We start from the raw sequence: 19,764 nt of genomic DNA, 5'->3' as shown, positions 1-19,764 counted from the left end.
TACGTGAGGCCATTATGTTCTTCTCTCTTGGATTTAGAGCAAATTGAGTGTTTTTCTGAGCAGGGTTACTACAGCTACTAAATGAGTATATTTAATAAATCGATTCTTGTTCATTTTGGACTCCATTAATAGAAGTCCCTGTTCCCTGTTCTTCATTTTTTGGCTTTCCAAAGCCTCTAAATTTTTATTTGGAAATGACTAAGTCTTAATTTGAAGTTGGTTCCCAGCTCGCAATTAGGATTTTCTTCCGGCTATATTCAGTCTTTCCATCCTTTAACTGCTAACAGGGGGGCATAAATTAGAATTCAGCTCTAGATCTTCAGCAGCTTAAATTGCAAACGATTCCTAGCGAGGCCTAATACCTTGCCCTGTATACAGCATCATCAACAACAATAACACCTGTTACAAGTGTATATAATTATATAATGTTGCTCAGGCTGTTTGATGGCTAAAGTCTCATGATATCAAACAAAAATTAGGTACTGAGTCTATAAACTACTGCTTTTAAAAAAGAAGCAGCTTACTTTAGCTTGTATCAAAGTTAGTGACTTGTTTAAGGTCTTCACGTTGCCTTTCTCACATAATCTTATATCTGTGCTTGATACCTGGTCACCACAACATTAATGAGATCTGTACTCTACTTAAGTACATGTTACTCTATTTAAGTACATGCTAATTCTTGTTTTGACTCACTGATATTCGCTCATGGGACGAGAATATGACATATTTTTTAAAGTATATATTGAAAAGTTTTGTTCTTGAGTGCGACAGAGAGAAAAAGTTGCTATTTCCAATCTGTGAATGCCTGAAAATGAGCCCACTTCCAAATCTAACCTCATTTTCTTTCTCAGCAAGGATTAATGGAATTTAAAGCAAGCTTTTCTGTTTTGTTCTACAAAATATTTTTGGCTACATATACTGTAGACTCCTGAAGAGATTACCACAGTGATACAAGCTATCAGAACATGTTTCACGGGGTTAGGATTCCAGGAAACAGTTCCAGTTAAAAACACTCATTCAGGGACTAGCTTCAGAGTGACAGTTCAGTCTATGTAATTGAAAGAAACAAATCAATGCCAAAAGCGAAATAAGCGAAAGCCAGGGACATTGAGAAAGCAGGCAAAATTGATTGCTGCTGTACCATGCACATTGCTGTAATTAAGTGATTTGTCAAATCTTTGTCACTTAACCTCTCCTTATAGGTGCGTAGAGATCCATAGCAGCACTGTTGCATGTTAAAAAATTATGATCATAAACAATGCAGAACTATTCTTTTATAATTTTAATAATCTTGTATGAGCATATATAATAAAACTAAAGCAAATTCTCACCAGAAACACTAAATTATAGTTGAGAGAACTGCAGATCTGAGAGAAGTGTCCTGTGAGCAGGTCTTTAGTAGAAATAATCTGTCAAGCAAATAGGTTTTCCCCATTTTGTAACTTGCTCAAAAATGTACGAATGGGGCATATTTAGCTTTATTTTCACAAAACACTGGATGGGTACAAGGTAACATTTATATGAAAGCTACTATCAGAAGACCTTGAAACAGATGCTGACTATTTACTCAGTTTCTGCCAAGGTGAAATTCTCATTCTTCTCAGTAAGAATCTCAATTAAGCAATTCTTAAATACTTTTCTTTGCACATGCAGAAATTTAATTGGAGGTTTGAGACAGACAGAGAGAAAAAGTTGCTATTTCCAATCTATGAATGCCTGAAAATGAGCCTACTTCCAAATCTAACCTCATTTTGCTTGATTTATATAATTATAAAAATTAACAAGCATAGTAGCTCATTACTTTGATGCTTATAGTTCTTTATCACTTTCAAAAATCACTCTTAAGATGTTTCTTCCCAAAATAATGAAGTTTTGTGATTAAAAAATTGTGAAGAGTTAAGGGAAAGTAAACAGCAAATGTTTGCTATTCATGAGACGTTTCTGCTGATAAAGCAATATACTCCTTATCTATTCAGTGAAAAGATCAAATGAAGTACTCAGGTTACTTTTCTGTTTTGCTTAAGCAAGGTCAAATAACCTTCACCTCTGTACTCTCACCTTAGAATTTTTGGATGATTGTGATAAATGAGTTGTTGACAGAGATCAATCTTACTGAAACTATAATTTGAAATCTTTCTAGATAAATGTAGATAATTTTATCACTAGTGCTTTCAGTGAACTCAAATGCAAAAAAAGAAACAATTATTGTGTAAATATCTATAACATAAGATACCCAGAAACTGACTTGACTGTGATCACATTTAAGCCCAGTACTCCCCCACTCAATAACGTAAAATACAAAATTTTAAAATTTCCAGTGAATTTCCTAGCATTATTGAAGATAAGATGGAGAAATATTATTAGTCAACACCTGTTCAGAGTTCTGTCTAGCAATATGCTGTTGTATGTAGGCAATGTTTGAATCCATTTGAATCACTCATCAGAATAAGAGTAAGACTCTGGAATGTATCCAGAAAAAGGATTTATATGCTGCAGTGCTATGTCTTGCACCATTTATGTTTTAGGCACCTGCTCTGCAACCCAATCCAAAATAAGTTAGGCACTGGGTGTCCTTATTTGATGCATAGACAGAATTGGATGGTCCTAATCGCTTGAGCAGTATAAAACAATTTCATGCACCTAGTTTTAGATGAGTCTGGAATTAAATGAAAACTGGAGTTGAGCCAGTCCTAGTGAGAAAGATTCCTACGTGAATTTTGGAATATTTTTCTGCATTTCGTTGCCCCAAGTCAATAGCTTTTAAACTATATAACACCTTCAGTTGTATGTTTGGCTTTCTTTTTTCTCTTACCTTCTATTTGAAGAGCTTAATTCTTTATCTTGTACAGCATGACTTCCATTGCATACCTAAGGGAAGAACTTGACTTACGGAACACAAATTAAAAAATAATATATCAAGCATAAAAGAGGAATCAGGCTTATGTCACATGTCGCCTTTGGAATGTGGTTTATAAATCAGGTACAGCTCATAAGCTCAATACCCTACCTGACTTTTTTTTCAATGTTTTGATTGCCTACGTGTTAGTTTGAAATCTCAGTCATGAGGTGAACCGTACTGAACTGGTCAAGAGCATTTCAGCACCCATCTCACACTTTCTGTACTATTTCCAGATGATAAATCACATAAGGACTTTCAAGAGGTGTTTTAGTGTACAGTCATTTCCTACAGCATTTTTTTTCAGTCTTATAATTTATCAGATACTAAATAAAAGTGTCAGATAAGATTAAATTAAAATTAAACTTTTCACAGTACATTTATTCACCTCTGTGACTTCGTGCTTCCAAGTGCATTTCCAAAGCCTGATTTTTTGTATTTTCAGTCAAGAAGTTGCATTCCAATGAGCTGTTAAATTCCAGTTACATTCAGTTCTAACTTCATTTATTTCTGTATTTCTTAGCTAAATCTTGAGCTTTACTTGACACTCCTGCTTCATATTTTTGTTTGAAATGCAATTGTCAGCACCAATTGTGATATATGGGCCAAACCTACTCTTTTTTGGACGCCGGCCTTCATACATCTCTTTTGTTTAGCTACCTGTACATGCTCTACCATCAGCATCAGTGTACTATGACAAAAAGCAAACTACTTAGTTTTCTTCTGAACTCTTTCCCACCCTTCTTCCCTCTTTAGGCTCAGTAACTGTTATACTCCTCCTCTGAATCTGTCATCTCAGAATTATGCTTGAACATCTCCCATTTTTTTACATTCACATAGAAATTAGTGCCAAGTCATGTAACTTCCTTTATAAACAGGTCTGTGACTTCTCTAATAGACTCAATTCCCACTGCCAAAAGTGCTGGTTAGCAATCAGTTGAATTCCCACTGTAGTGTATTCTCTGTTTTGCTCATTACCATGCTACTTGGTCTCCAAACTATATGAAATATCTGCAACCATACTGGTGTTTCTTGAAACTTACTGATTCCTGGCAACCTCTATACGATAGCTCTTATTGAAGACAAACTTCTTGCCAGCTAATATCCTTATTTCTCATCTTAAGGTTATTAAAATAATTCTACCTCATCATTTTTCTTTAAGGCAAAAGAATATTCCATGGAGTCTGATACAACTTTGTTTCAAGCCTTTGACAAGGGATGTATTATCAATCTTACAGAAAATTCAACCTTCTAGTTTTAAACATTTTTTGTGTTGTCCATATAAAATTAACATTATATTTCTAATAGCTGAGACTTTTCTGAGTATGTTTTACTTACAGCAGTGTCCATCAAATGATAGTTTCAAGAAACTGAGCTGTAGAGTATTTCATTTTATTATCTTAATTTGTCTGTTCTGATAGACATTGATTTTAATTTTTACAGCCAGTGTGGGGTAATAGAAAAATGCCATTATTTTAAGAAGCTTCTTCAGTCCAACGAAATAAAATAACTTACTCAACATCTCATCAAAACTGGCCTGCCCTGAAATTGCCAGAGTAGCTCTTTGGTCTCCAGGACATAGGTTTGGCAGTCAAGGTCTGACTTCTGTTCAAGTTCTGGTTTAAACTGTGTTGTGATCCTGTGATCCTTTGTACTTTTTTCTCCATCTGTAAAATCAGGCTAAAAATACTCTATTTTTATAAAATGTCAATGTTCTACAGATGGAAAGCAGCATTTAAAAGCTTGGCAACTATTAGTCATATTGTTTATACCCTACCATTTATGATTTTATACTCTACGTCATGCTCTACACTCAAAACAACAGCAATGTCTGCCCTATCTAGAAGTAATATTTGCAAGACAGTAGAAATCTCACATCCTTTCTATTTGTTTTCCTTGGAGATGGGGGTAAAAGTTCCCTGCTAAAGCAAGAGTACGGGCTGGAGAGCAGAATGTGCTGGAAGTGAAGGAAATGTGCTCTGTGATCAGCTGCTTCCCAGAGATCCCTGGAGATGTTGGCACAGTGTAAGTCATGGACCCCAGTAAGATTTCACAATACAGAATGGAAGTTGTACAAATGACTGCTGTCTGTTGACAGTAATTACGCTTTTCTTTGCAACAGGTTTGCCTGTGAGGCAAAGCTGAATGCAGAGTGGCTAATTCCAACTCCTTTTCTCACTTGTGTATTAGAGTCTATAAAGCAAGCAATTGAGTACCCTACCTTTATTTTTGGACTCAGCAAGCAGCTGTGGGTACAGGCTCTCTTCTTCCTTGTGATAGTTGGTAGGTACAGCACAGAGACATAAATAGCCACGATGTTTTAATGTATTTTATGCTGCAGATCATTTCACTTTTGGTTTTTTTGACCTTTCTGCATTTTTTGTGGAATGGAGTGGTGCAGGTATTACTCAGCCAACGAAACATTGCCACTGAGTTGTAAAATGACATTATTTGTTTATGTATTTATTCACATTGTAATTTAATTGCTGAAAATGAGTGCTGTTTTCCTTGACAAGGTGATTGGACAGAATTTATTTATGACAAACTGTAACAGTGCCTAGCTCAAGAGAGCTACATTTTCTGAAATTTATCATTTAAAAAAACTTTACATTCAAGAACTGCAAATTCTCTGCTACACTTTCTTAAAACATTTTCTTCAAGCAATCTCAGAAACAGGGTTAAAAGCATTGTTCTAGTGTCTCCCTGGAACTACGGGAGTGGGTTACAGCCAGCTTTACTAACCCACCAGATGTAATCCAGGAGCTCAAATACAAGCCGCTATTAATAAAAAATGGAGTAAAACAACTTCCAAGCCAGTACCCTGCTGAAAAATTGTGCCATGATTGCTTTTAAAGCTATGATTCAGTTGCCCTCACATAAGTATTTAGTGCCACTAGATATCCTGGGGTATCCTTCCTAGCCTTCAGCTGCCACTCCAGATGGCATTGGTATCCCCTAAGCCCATAATCATAATCTAACAGCACTGTGGAGATGTCTCAGATGTCCTAGGGCATTTCAGATGGAACTAGACATCTCTAAGTGGCTAGCAGAATCAAGTCTCAAGTATTTTTCTTTACAAAAGAATGTATACTTTTAAAAGGAGGAAGGAAGTGCTGTACTCTAGTTTCTAGCACAGTGATATATTTGGCTTTATGCCAGTCACATTCAGATAATACAGCTGGAGCCAAAGCCAAGAAAAGGCAAAGAAACTGCTTCTTTAGACTTTTAGACTTTTCTTTTAGACCTTAGCATGGTGTAGATCAGGTTTGCCTCACTGAGTTCTAGTTTCTCTTAAGCAGTTCTGTCTTTAAACTTTGCTAAAATGAAGCTAATTTTCATTCAAAATTGTAATGAATAACAAAAATCTATTATTGTGAATTAAATCATTTAAGCAGAAAGACAATGATATATTTATGCTAATAGAGTATCATACCATAACTTTAATATACTGAGGTTTATACTGAATCAGCAGTAAGTTCTCTGATATTTCACAGAGCTTTTCATCTGAATGTCAAAAAGTTGCTGTCATGTCTAGAAATTGCAGGACAGCTTCATCACTGCTGTGTTTTCATATTGTCCTAGAAGAATGTATATGGATGTGTGTACCTGGGAGCACTGAATATGTGTTTGCTTTTGGTGTATTTTTAAAAAAGAACTGGATATAGCTGTTTTACATGACAGTTTTGAATTGTTCTTTCCAGTCACTAAGTGCACCAGTTTGATGTGAAGTAGTTCAGCATTTTAGGTACTGATTAGACACCTTGATGTCAGAATGGCTAATGCTTGAAAGTTAGCAGACGTAAGTGCTTGCGGGGGGGGGGGGGGGGGGGGGTTCAGTCCCAAATTCTTTCATTCATGTGCAGAGAAACCCACCGAAACAAAATAAAGTTATAGGAAGGTATTAAGGCATAATTGACACCAAAAGAGAGGGGTGTTTAACTTTGAGATTTGGAGCTTTAAAAATATTTGTAGCTTGAAAAAGCTTAATAACAATCAAGAAGTAAGATTTGAAATAAAATTCCTACCAGTAAATATCAAAACAGAAAAGAAAAGCCCATTTCTGTTAGAATTAAATATATCTTGGACTCTTCTTCTTGCAGTTAACTTGTTCTTAATGGAGGCATAAAGCTCTCTTAAGGCATAAAAGGCTTATGGTAATTTCTATTGCAAATTGTGTAATTTGTAGATCTGAAGAGGTAGATAAGTGACTTTTTCTTTAATCATTTCTTAAGTTATATCACCAATACTTTTCTTTATTCATAATTTGTATTTTGTGGAGAATGTAGGAATTGAGTTGTCCGTGTTACTGAAATGTTTGGGAATGCCTTGTCATTACAAAAGTAGATTTGTCAGGAGTTTGCTTACTGAAATCCTGCTGATCTATTTAAAAAAAATCAGAGTTCTAGAACTAAAGCACAGCTGAATGCCCCAGATAAGGTGCAGAAAATGGTATAAAGCACCTTTTTTGTTGTTTAGAACTTACTTTTGTTATGCTTACTCAGGTAGTGAAAGCTCACTTTGCACAAAATGCCAGCTTCTGCCGATGATGACACTGCTGTGATTGTGCCCACTGTCCTCCTGTTGTGCTTCTTCAGTAGAATATTTCAGGAGAGTGTCTAAGGCAAAAGACACAGCCTGCCAGTGCTTTTCCCATTTTATGGTAATCAAAGCTTTGTTTCCTGTCAAGCGCTCTATAAAATGTACAGAATGGCTGTTAGGTACACCAGGCAACAGTAGTTCTTTCTTTGTGATTTAATTAGCACTTAACTCTCCAGAACATAATGTTTTAGCCATTAAGGATGAACCACCAGATGAGTTTCTGTATTAGCGTTGAAGAATTCCACAAAGTGCAGGACAGAGTATATGGTTAATAGGAATTAGTGATGACATGGTATTAAGACAAGTGTAGCAGTCTAGAGACTTGCTGCTCTCCAAAAAGAGTAAGATTCATGTGATGAGTATGCTTATTGATTCAGAAAAATGTTAATAAAGTACAAAACATTTTTAAATCAAAAACGGGTCCATATTTCAGATTCATACTTGAATTTGGATATGGACATCCTTTAAGTTCAGGAAAGTTTGTGTCAAGATGTGTGGGAATGATTATTGTGAGAATCATAAATCGTAAATGCTACTGAATGTATTTATTGGGAGATTAGAAGTATCCACAGACAAGTCATTCAGTGCAGTATTTGATCATACCCTAAATTTACCTATCAAATTTTTTTCAATGAAATCTTTAGTGTTGCTTCTGGATACAAAGAAAAACTGTCCTTAGTGAGAGTTCTGTAATCAGTAATTTTTGATAAATGAATAAAGATGAAACACTAAGAAAGGTTGTGAAAACTTTGGCAGAGTGTAGAATGTGATCTTGTCCTCACCCTAAAATGACATGTTGAAGAAGATGTCACAGATGGTTTACTGGAGAAGGAAATGTTTCCTGTTTTTTCAGATCTGTATGGCAGCCATTTGGCAGAACATAAAACGGATTATGATCAGAAGTAGCTTTGTAAAATCTACTTGCTCCCTTCTAAAACTGGTCTTTTAGTCTGTTTGGAAACAGACACAGGCACTGGTTAAAATATTTCCTATAGCAAATCTTGAACAAACTGTTTTATGTGTTTGTTACTCCAGTCTAAGCTGTGAAATACTGGCCCTCTATCATTTTTTTCTGAATATTCAAAGCAGTTGCTAAAAATGATGGAAAAGCAAAACTTTGTGATAAAAGATTTTATTTATTTTTAACAATCATCACTTATTTGTTTCTGAGTCATGGTGGTGATGGTATGAGGATTGCTTTTGGAGTACATTCCTCACACAGATATTGACTCCAATGAAAGACAGAAGTTAACATAGGGGATGCATGGACTGGCAATGTCATTACTGCAGCGCGTAGCAGTAGGCAGACAGCAGTAGGGAGTGTTGCAGAATAGCAAGTGTTCCACTGTACAGAAATGACAGGCAAATCTCTTCCTGTTGCATGAGCACTATGCCCTAATACTTTCAACTTCTGTGATGTGTGCCATAAGTTTTGAATTTTGCAAACACTCCAGTTATTTATATTTAATGCAATAAAAAATTCCAACATTTTTATTGTACTCTTCTTTGTAGCGGAATATCCTAATTAAATCTATGTCATTTGTTTCAGAATTAGAGCACGTGGGTGATAGATTTGGCTGCTCACTTTCATTTGTTTTGAAATGGCAGCTGATGGGGTTGGCTAGCTGATGTTTCAAACCCAGATCTCTAAGACAAAATGCACTTATCCTGTTGATTTCAAGACTGCTGGCATTCTGTTTCAAGCGGCCTAAATGAGTCAGGAAAATCCCTACGAATTAGCTCTCCCAAAACTGTCTTTTTGTTTCTATTTCTCATTACATGTATTTATTATTATACATATTTTAGGCAGTTCTGTTTCTTAGCAGTACTGGCAAAGCCACATATGATTATTTTATTCTTTGCAAATGTACTCCAGTAACATTTTTCAACCTCCCTTTATTACAGTTTATCATGCATCGGTCACAATAATGTCTAGGTGCTTTTTAGAATACAACCCATTGTGCATTGTCTAGGTCAGTAGACCAAATTTTTTGCAGGTTACAGCAATGTAAGAAGTTATCTAGGATCCAGTTATGGCTCTGACTTCTTGTTCCAGGCTGGAACAGTTTAGGGTTTGCTCTAACATGCACAAAGGTAAATCTCAGGGATATCTTTTGCCATGGGTCCTGGCACAACTTTTCTGCAGTCTCCTGTGCGAAATCTGCAAAACTGGAAGTGTAAGCAGGCAAGAAGTTTACTGTTTCTTTGGAAAATTAAGGCAAAATCATGCAGTTTGCTAAAGCAAACTATTATCTCAAACGATGTCTTAATCTCCCTGTTACACATTTTGCATTGAGTTGAATTGCAAATTAGCAGCCACTAAAGATCCTAGAACTAGGATTGTTCTCATTTTTTGCTGGTTCAGGTAGGGAATGTCTGTGTTCAAATTCTAAAGCAGTGGAAAAAAAAAAAAAAAGATAATCTGAATTTTAAAAAGAGACCCTTAAGGTATCTTTGTAAATATCAGCAATGTTTTAGAATAAAATGAGTTAATAAACTCAAAAACTCACAAATTTTTTGTGTACAGGAAAAAAACCCCAAACCAAACCATTCTTAAAATGCTGTTTTATGAGCAAGTCAGATATTTCCAGAATGTGACTAAAGAAATCTAATGTACTAAAAACCCTTTTGCTTTATACTGGAATAACAGGTCAGAATGACTGAAAAATATCAGATATTCAAAAGTGCCTTAATATTAGTGTAGGATTGTTTGTAACATCCCAGCTGCTTTGTTATTTATTCATGGTTTCCAAAGTTAATAACATCTTTGTGCTTTTCATATTTTTAGAAGCTGTATTATGCAACAGATCATGGTATTGTGCAATAAAATTAGGAGTCAATAGATGAGTAGTGAGTTTAATACAGTGTCTTAGAAATGGTGGCACAAATTAATGTGTGTGCATTTCCACCGAGCAAACAGTACTTTGTGTACGAAGAACTGATGTGTGTATATACATACATGTATATATTATTTTATGTGATAGATTATGAAAACATCCTCCCTTCTCTTCTTCTCCTATTTCTAAACATTTTCAGTAAATGATAAATTTTCGCATGTTAATCCAATAGACTTTTCAAAAATCACTAATAAAATAGTAATCTGTTGGGAGAAAAAAAATTAATTTACAATCAACAAAAGAAGTCAGAATATTCACAGCCAGGTAGAGCAGTATGGAACTGGCTGGAGTAGAATGTCATTGTTGGAAAAAATGAAAAGATAACACAAATATTTTTCCAAAGTATTACTTTGTTCTATCTTATGGAAATATTTCAAATCCAAAACAGATGTAACTGATGCCAAATCAATTTCTGTACATCCTTGATTTCCAGCAATATGCAAAGTGCTTCATTTCTGCTTAATGAAAATGAAAATTGGTCCAAGAACAGAGAGCCAATCTTAAATGGCTTTACTTCATATAGCATAATTTCTGAACTGTTTACTGTTTCTGACCTATGATACAAACATTATTTGAAAGGACATTAACATGAAACGGTATTATTGCAAAAAATCTGTTGGAAATTGCAGCTTATTGATAAAGAGAACTAAAGGGAAGGTCAAAATTCTATCAGATTGAAAGAATCTAGTCTTAATACACTTTTCAGTATATTGGTTTGCTTTCAAAATGATACAATTATGACAAATTGACATATCTATCTATATTGATCTGTTACCAGCATCATTTGTTTGGTTGTTTTATTTAATTCAGTGTATTTTCTTGTGTTGTTGCGTTCTCATCGGAGTAAGATAGGGAACATGTACTCACAGTAATACTGCAAATTATAATCTGTCCTGGATAGACTGTTCCTCCACTGATAAGAATTTATGCATCTTTAAATTTCTCCTGTAGATAATCTAACCAGCAACAATGTAGGCTGATTCATATCTCACAAACTCCACATCCATAACCACACAACATTTTTCTGTTAAGCTGCTTTCTCATAGACAAAAGCTTCATATTTAGTTTTGTGTGTGCAACTATGTGATTTTATTTCTATAGAGAGAGATAGTAAATAAAAATGATTGTTGCAAGTATATCATTGCAGAATATATCAATACAAACAAGTGCAAAGAAAGGAGATCATGAATTAACGTTCCAGACTAGCTTCTAAATCACTACAACTTTGCTCAACCCATTTAGGCTTTTTTTTTTTTTTTTTTTTTTTTTATCCCATTAGTTGAATTACTCGGATTAAAAACGATGCCTTCCATGTTGTAAAAACTTCCATTGTATAAGGAAGAAATAAGCAGATCTAAAACACATAGAATTAGCTAAACTGAATACCTACATGGGTATAGGCAATCTGTGAATTTTGAGTGTACAGTTTCCCGCAAAATAAACCATCAAGAGTACTTTCTGAATAAAAATATCAAAACAGAATGTCAATATGGAGACTGAATTGGGGAAAACTGCATATATAAGGGAGTATTTATAGTACATGGAATCTGTTAATTTGAGCATTTGAATGTTTTTTTCTTCATGTGAAGTCAGTTAAGCAAGCTACATTATGTGAAATACCATGCAATTATAGGTCAATGTATCTAGATACCTTAGTATAAAATAACAAATATTCATTACTATAATGAGTAAACAGCAAGATACTTCACATTCACATGTATGTCATATACTAAACAGCAGATAACTGCTAATTTGCAAGTTTTACTCAACTGTATTATATTTTCTGCATTAGACCATTATGCATTCTGAACTCTTAACACACTAAAAGAGAGCGGTAAGCACAAGCATGTGGAAGGAGGAGTTTATTTTTAGAAATGCAGTCACTCAAAGTACATATATGCATGTTTTGGGAACTGACTTTCCTTAAAAGTCTGTTTCAATAAACTCATAATCAGAGAATAATTTGGATATAAATCTACATATTTCATCATATTTATGGCAGAAGTAAGAACAAACTATTTCATGGTGTTGTTGGATGTGTTGGTTAATACAGAGGCCATTGAGAGTTGATTCCTAACTGATCCAATGTGTTGATTACAAGGTTAGAGCTTACAATAGAGCTTTAGATATAATTTACAGCCCTGATTAAAAATGATTATATGCATCATCTTAGAAGGTATGCAGACTATGAGAAATAGAAAGAACTTAGCTTTATCTAAAAAGGAAGGAAAAGGATACAAGAAAGAAGTTTCCTGTTTTCATATTTACAAACTCTATTTTTGCAACTTCAGGTGCTCTTTGCAGAAAGGCATATGAATGCAGGTATATAAACCACACACATAGTGCATACAAAGCAGTTCTGATTAAAAGCCAGATTATCCTAATACCCTATCCATATATTTTACAGTGATCACTTCCAAATAATATATTTGATAACTAAATGCTTAGAATTAATCCTTAGATTTAAAAAAAGCCCCTCTCTTTTTTTCTGTCTGCCTTCAATGGATTTGCATGGCTATGTAATGAAAATGAACAAGAACAGATTTGAATAAACGAATTAGGAAAAAGTAGTTGTTAGTAAATGGAAACTTAGAAATAACCTGACTGAAAAGAATCATGGTCTAGGAAAAGTAGTTAAACACATGTTTTCACTTCAGATGATTTGCATGTTGGACTGACTAGGTGGGTTACTGATAATCTAACTCCGTGCCTCTGTGCATTCTCAGTTGTCCTGTGGGAAGCCTCACTGACTGTGCTTAACATGCCAGGCACATGCAGTATTCCTTTTCTCCCAGTTCTTCCAAATCAGATACCTGACTGGAGCATCCTGTGACATCTTCAGGATCTACATGCTCTAATTTCTCAGGGAAAACAGCACATATGCATGTCTCATGCAGAGGAAAGAGCATGCACAGGTCTTCTCCCAGAAGTGGAGAAGCACTTTTGGCTTCCAGAGTTCTCTTGTGAAAAGCAAACTATCCAAAATGAGTAGAGGATATGGCTATAATCCTCATAAAGATAAAAGGTGTTAGTTATTATTGTCATTACCTCATAGAATTCTCGGAGTCAGATCTTAGGGATAAAAAACATCTGGGTCTTGTATATGAAAGCGTAAGTGACTGAATCTAGCTGAGCAATTGTTAAGTGAAACTGTGGCAGTAACAAAGAAAATAAAGGAGATAGACTACTTCCCTGCTGTATAATACCCAGAATGTCCAAAAGTTCTCTGCCAGTTTTTCCTGTGAAATCAATACTGAAAGAAAGAGAAATTCATAACAGCTGCAGAGTAGTTTGTATATCAGCTTTCACAATGTATCTTGAGATAAGGGCATGTCCTGCTGGGCACCAGTATTAAAGAGCTTGTAGCAGAAAAGGTCCTCTATCATCTACTGTCATTTTCCAGTGTAACACAAGGTGGATAGGACAGGAGAGGATGATAGGGAGGTCATTTACAATTTAAAAATCAAAAAGGAGTTAGATGTCTAAGATTTTCCTTCTGAATACTGGTTTGAGTTGTTTTGGACAAAAGATGCATTCAGTGCAACATTTAGTTTGTTGCTTTGCAGAAACCTTTGATTTTTTGTGAAAATGAAGGAAAATGCTACACACAGCACAAATGATGAGGAAATGCAGATTTCAGCGAGCAACCCAGACTTATCTGTCAGTTCCCTACTCTCCATAATGCTATGCTAAATCCAAGATCAATCCTATCCTCTGATAAATCCAAGATCCTGGAAGACTGGAATGTGGACCAACATCCAAATCTAGCAGATCTAGTCCCTGTTCATAGTGACCTGCTCTTTTCATGATACATACTTGACTCTGACTCTTCATCAATGCAGTTGTTGAATATCATCGGGATGATGTTAAGAAACCCAAACGCTGGATGCTGTGGACTTATAGTTTAATGCATCCATTTGTATCACAATCCAGAAGTCTCCTTTACATAAACAACATATGTCTTAAAAGTTTTAGGAGAATGCTTTAGTCAGATGTTCCACTCATAGTTTATGCAACTTAGTCCTAAATTTCTTTATTTGTTCTTTCTAGCAAGATAATATTGTACCTTATATGTATACACAGAGACACACATACACACACACACACCCCACATACATACATGATAAATGTATCAGGAAAAATACTGAAAATTAATTGAAAATCAAGTAATAAGGAATGTTCAGAATGTTCTAAGAAATGAAGGAAAATAAGAAAAGCCCAGCATTTGTCTTTTTAGTTAATTTTTACTTCATGGAACATATGTACACGATGTTATTGGGAAACACTGTCCTAGAAGAAATTTCTGGACAATGGAATGGATGCAACATACCAGCTTAGAAGCATCAGGGTACTTCAGGAGAAGTTTATAGTTATCCATGTAAGGCCTGGAGAGAGGCATTGCTAGTCTGTACAGGCAAATATGGGTAGATTTGAACAACGTTATAATGGATGAAGCATTTAGTCCTTACATGGATTTTTTGGTTTTGCTATAGACCTCAGATGAAGGGAGTATCCATGCTTGAATACCAGCAAAAATAATTGTCTAATGTGTAAATTGAATGTTTACAGCACTTAACATTCATGTCTCTAAGATGATCTTATTGAGCAGTTCAAATCAACTACAAACATTCCTTGTTACTGTGAAAGCCAGAGGAAGACTGGAAAGAAATGTACTGTTCCTTTTTAATTAATCTCAGTGAGCACCAGTTTGAAATTCAACATTAAGAGTCATGTCTTCTACTGTCATTGTGCCATTATCTAGATGGAACATAAAACTTCTATTCTACCAACATCAGTAACATGACGCATGGCTCTCTCTTAAACAAAGGTCCCATTGCAAGTGTTTGTTGTGAAACATGTATTATTGAAATAATCCAATATACTTTGAATTATATCTTTCTCTAAATCCTTTTCTAGGAAATGTAGAAGAGTGAAATAAAAACCAGTACTGGATTCTATAATTTATAGAAGTTACCTTGTGCTTCTTTGTTATCTTTTCCTCTATTCTGAGTGTCTAGCAAGTGTATTTGCTTTTCCAAACATGAAACCTAGGCTGGGGCAGTGTTCCAAATACAGCAGTAATTAAAAAAGAAGCATGTGATCTCTGTACTACCCTTCCTCCCTTTCCCTTTTCCCCCACCCTCTTCAGGTCCCATCCTTACTCTGTAGAATGGACCCAGGTAAAGTTCATCCTCACCAAAAACTCTGACCCAGAGTGTAGGAGCGGCATCCAGTTACAGAATCCCCTCTGTATGTCTGGGAGTCTTTTTAATTGTATGGCAAAAGAACAGAATTCAGAGAGGATGGTCTTGTGGTTATTCAGGAAAACTAGGCCCTAATTGTTTGTTTTCCCCTGTATCAATATTTTATTATCTTAGACAGTTAAATCATGGTATACTTTACTTCTTTCCTTGTAATATATAAATAATATATCTTTTCTCTTATGCTTTGTCTTTTTCTGTTCCTTCATGGCAAATTCTGAAAATGATCCTATTCTTTTGTGTGTGCTTTCAGAGTGTGTAGAATCAAAGGTTGCATTTGGCAGTAGTTTCTAGCAGACATGGCTTGTGGCTCCTTGGGAGGGCTCCCTGAAGGTGAGCAGACTCAGCCAGTGAGGGGATGCTACTCTTATGAGGACAAAATAGATGTAGCTAAGACAGAGGATTGAGGAGTGCAGTACTAGTGAATTAGGCTTCCTCTTGCCCCTGAAGAATGGTGCAAAGGGTTGCTGTTATTGGGAATGCGCCCTCTCCTCAACAATAGCCACAGCACCCACTGCATTTGATCCCTTAATATCAATCACAAACCAGTCTGGCACTGGCAACAGTGACAGCAAGGCTATGACTCTTGCCATTTCAGCAGTCTGCTGCCTAGGTAGCTGTTCACTGAGTTATACTTAGAGACAGGCTGTACATATTATCATAACACAATGATTCTGTATTTTTATTGATTTAGCTTCATTAAGAAACTATTTTCTTATATTTATCCAAATGCTTGCATAGACTAAGACTTTTTAAGATTTATTCAATTTTTCTAGCTAGATACCGTGATCCTGAATTCTTTTGAGAGTTTATGTTCAAACCAGTTCAAATAGGCACACCTGCTTGCTAATTCCTCAATAGAAAAAAAGACTCAGCTCCTGCAATTTGATTTCTTAACCTCATTGAGCTTGCCATAGTTGCTTAAATAGCCACAACATTATTAATATTTGATTATTTTATATTATTATTTATTACAGTAAAGATGTTTCTGGATTAAACATAATTCAGTTGTGTTTTAGGAAATGATCCGTTAAACTTCAGTATTTATAGGTTCACAGTCTCTAAATTTTATTTTATTCAGTTGCATATAAAATTTATATCTATAAGAGGGCTTGGGATTCATGTTCCCACTCCTCCTTCTGCCTCCCATTTGCATTATGCTCCTTCTTATGTAGAAAACTATTTTCTGCAAAATTAAGCCAAGCTGTCAGTGATGCTCATGAAAAACAGAAAGTTTTTCTATTTATTAGGTATGAAAGTAGTGACTAATAATGCTAATATCAAGCGAAAAACAATCTATGTATAACAGTTCTTTGTTTGGCCTTTGATTAAATTTTGAATTTCTTATACCTATAACAGTATTTTTTCCAAGGTTTCTTGATCATTATGTTTTCATTTTGGGAGCTAAAATAAAATAAAATTACATGGTATGAGCTTAGGACAGCCCATATGCTAAGACTGACTGAATGAATGTGTGTGAGTGTGCTTGTACATATGTGTGAATATATAAGATATAATGATGTTTATACAGTCACAAGTTCTACATGGCATAAAAAAGCACTTCCAGGGCTTATTGAAGTAGTTAGAATTACTTTATTAGGTTAGCTTTTAGTCATAAAAATTAGAGGACTAAATAATCTGACTGCCTAAAGGTACCACCATTTAAATGCGGGAAGCAATTTCAGCAGAGTTAAAAATCTCACTGTCGGGCAAGGAGGAAAGAAGGAGCAGATATGAGGAGCTATGACATGTTGCAACACTGTGTTGCCCTATTCACAAGACAGAATATTTTGTAGTATGTACATATATAGGTATATTTATATAGAGATATATACACACTTCCTTTCCTGAAGCAGCAGGGAGAAGAGTAATGAGCCCTTCTTGCCTTTTGTTTGCTGGATGTGTTGACACCAGCACAGAGAGAATTGACAAAATGTTCTACAGATTTTTTTGATGAGGAATCTTCTAATGCTGCCAAGTCCATAGTCATTTGTGCCTTGCAAGCTAGATGAGAAGGATTGTCAAGGAAACAAATAATAACGAGTTACGATAGAAAATGTTGCCTTTAGAAAACTGGAGATATAGGAGCCAAAGATCTAGCAGACTAATTTGTAATTGCCGTGGCTTTCACAATAGAACAAAACACTGCATGGATACCCTAGGTTTTGATGTACAAAGTTTATTTGTGAATGCTTTAATGAATTTTCAAGGAACATTAAAAATGATAAGTGACAAAGAGCGTTGTTGCATCATGAAGAAAGGAGAACAATCATTTGCTGAAGTGTGTTACATCTAACTGCCTGGATCCTTTCTACATATTTTAAAGATTTTTTAAAGCCATAATGTTATATGAAAAAACTTTTTTTCAGTCCAAACTGGAATGTGATATGATCATATGGAAATTCAGTGGAGGCCATGTGAATTAATACAGTGGGAAAGAAACATATCTTTTGTGTACTTATTGATGGATATTTTCCAGAAGTCCATTAGTTTCCTGGAAAATGTAACTGTTTAATGACATTGAACTTTACGATGTGATTATAGAATATGTCAGGATTCAAGTGCTTAACAAAGCAAACAATTTAACATTGATACAAAGGGAACTTTGAAATATCTCCCTCCTTGTATCTGAAAAGTTCTTGCCTAGTAGTATGAGGTTATTTAGTTAAGCAGTTCTAGAATAGGATGTTTTTTGATTTACTCATAATGCTCAATACTCATATTAAGAGCCGTCTGTAGGCTTTTATCGTGAAACAGTAGGACTGTAGCACTGAATCAGGGCCTTGAGACATTGGAGGGGAATGAAGAGAGTTGAAGTAACTTATAAGAAAAAAATATTCAAGTAACAAATTAGATAGCATAATTTTAACTCATGCTTGGCACGCAGAAATGGCTTAGCCCTGCAGAAAAATGCCTTTTTATTGCTTTTTAAATTAATGAAAATATGTTTGCAGACGAGATCATAGGCAGTAGGTAATAAAGGGAAATACAGTGCTTCAGGAAGGCACTTGCTGCTTTCTTTGAAATTATTAAAAACAAGTAAAGATTTTAACTAAAAAACCTGCATATTCTATCTCTAGACATTTGGCTTCCTTAAACACAGCTGAAGAAAACAGACGCAAATACCATTTTCCATTGCACTGGATGAGAATGTAGGCTATATTTTCAACTGGTAGCTAGCATTAAAAGAAGATCCTGAACTGCCAGCAATATTCAAAGCAAATTTTATCTCTTATGAAGGATAAGAATAAAACCTGCATTTCCCCAGAGAGTCGGTTTTAATTGAAAATGCCAGCACTTTTTTGCTTATTTTCATTTTGCTTCTTCGTGTAGGTTATATACTAAACCCCTTAAAGATTAGGGTTAGAAGGAAAGGAGCATGGGCTAGAATTATATCTTCTGACCAAAATATACTTCTCTTTTCTTCAGTCCATCTGTGAGAAATAACTAAATGGTGACTGTTTTGTGCATATCAGATTTATTTGCAAATGTAAAGTGCACAGGTTCAACAAAGGGAATAAATCCTGCTGGGAATGCAATGCATTCAAATGAGGAGAAAATTTATTACTGAGATACAGAAAAATGTCTACACGAGATTTCCGGTCTTTAATTCAGTAATATTGTCACCCTTTCTAGAATCTAATAAAAATAAGTCTGCTTTAAAGGAATGGGGACACATAAACACCAATGAGGCCTGCATAACTGGACATGTTTTTTACATTACCTCAGCAGTCTAAAGGGGAACCCCAGCAAATTTCAGAAACTGGCATTTTCTGTCAAGCCCATAAGCTAACTGTGGTGACTCAGCCACAGGAATCTGCATTTTGTTGCTGTCCCAAAGACATGGGAAAGATAATATAATAATTGCTTAAAAATACCCATGCATTCAGCCAACCATTTTAAAGCTGCTGAACTAGCAATCGTTATAGCTTTTGTTGCCAAAAAAATAGTGATACAATGTCAATAACTTCACACAGGGCCATAATTTGTCAACTGTATAACTGTTTGAACTGATAGTCTGAAAGCCCTGAGATTTGAAAAGCACATGGCCCATGGGTTTTCAGTTAAAGAAAAAGGCAACAGGCAAGGCTCTGGCCTTTTAATCTTCCAC

The 19,764-nt window shown here is 35.2% G+C and overlaps 1 protein-coding gene across 4 annotated transcripts in view; it reads left to right on the top strand.

Annotated features, from left to right (window-relative positions):
• Nucleotides 1-19,764, top strand: part of VEGFC (vascular endothelial growth factor C) — a 261,273-nt gene that overhangs the window by 54,290 nt on the left and 187,219 nt on the right. Inside the window, exon 1 of one of the 4 annotated variants that reach the window (XM_064510993.1) lies at nucleotides 4,904-4,921. The exons of the other annotated variants lie outside the window; for them this stretch is intronic. The gene's annotated coding sequence lies outside the window, so the exon portion shown is untranslated. Of the gene's footprint in view, nucleotides 1-4,903; nucleotides 4,922-19,764 lie in introns of those variants that run through there. 4 annotated transcript variants of the gene reach the window in all.

The sequence above is a fragment of the Dromaius novaehollandiae genome, chromosome 4 (assembly GCF_036370855.1).
Source record: "Dromaius novaehollandiae isolate bDroNov1 chromosome 4, bDroNov1.hap1, whole genome shotgun sequence".
In the NCBI taxonomy this organism is placed as follows: domain Eukaryota; kingdom Metazoa; phylum Chordata; class Aves; order Casuariiformes; family Dromaiidae; genus Dromaius; species Dromaius novaehollandiae.
Note: the sequence above shows the minus strand (reverse complement) of the source record. Positions and strands in the feature narration are given on the sequence as shown.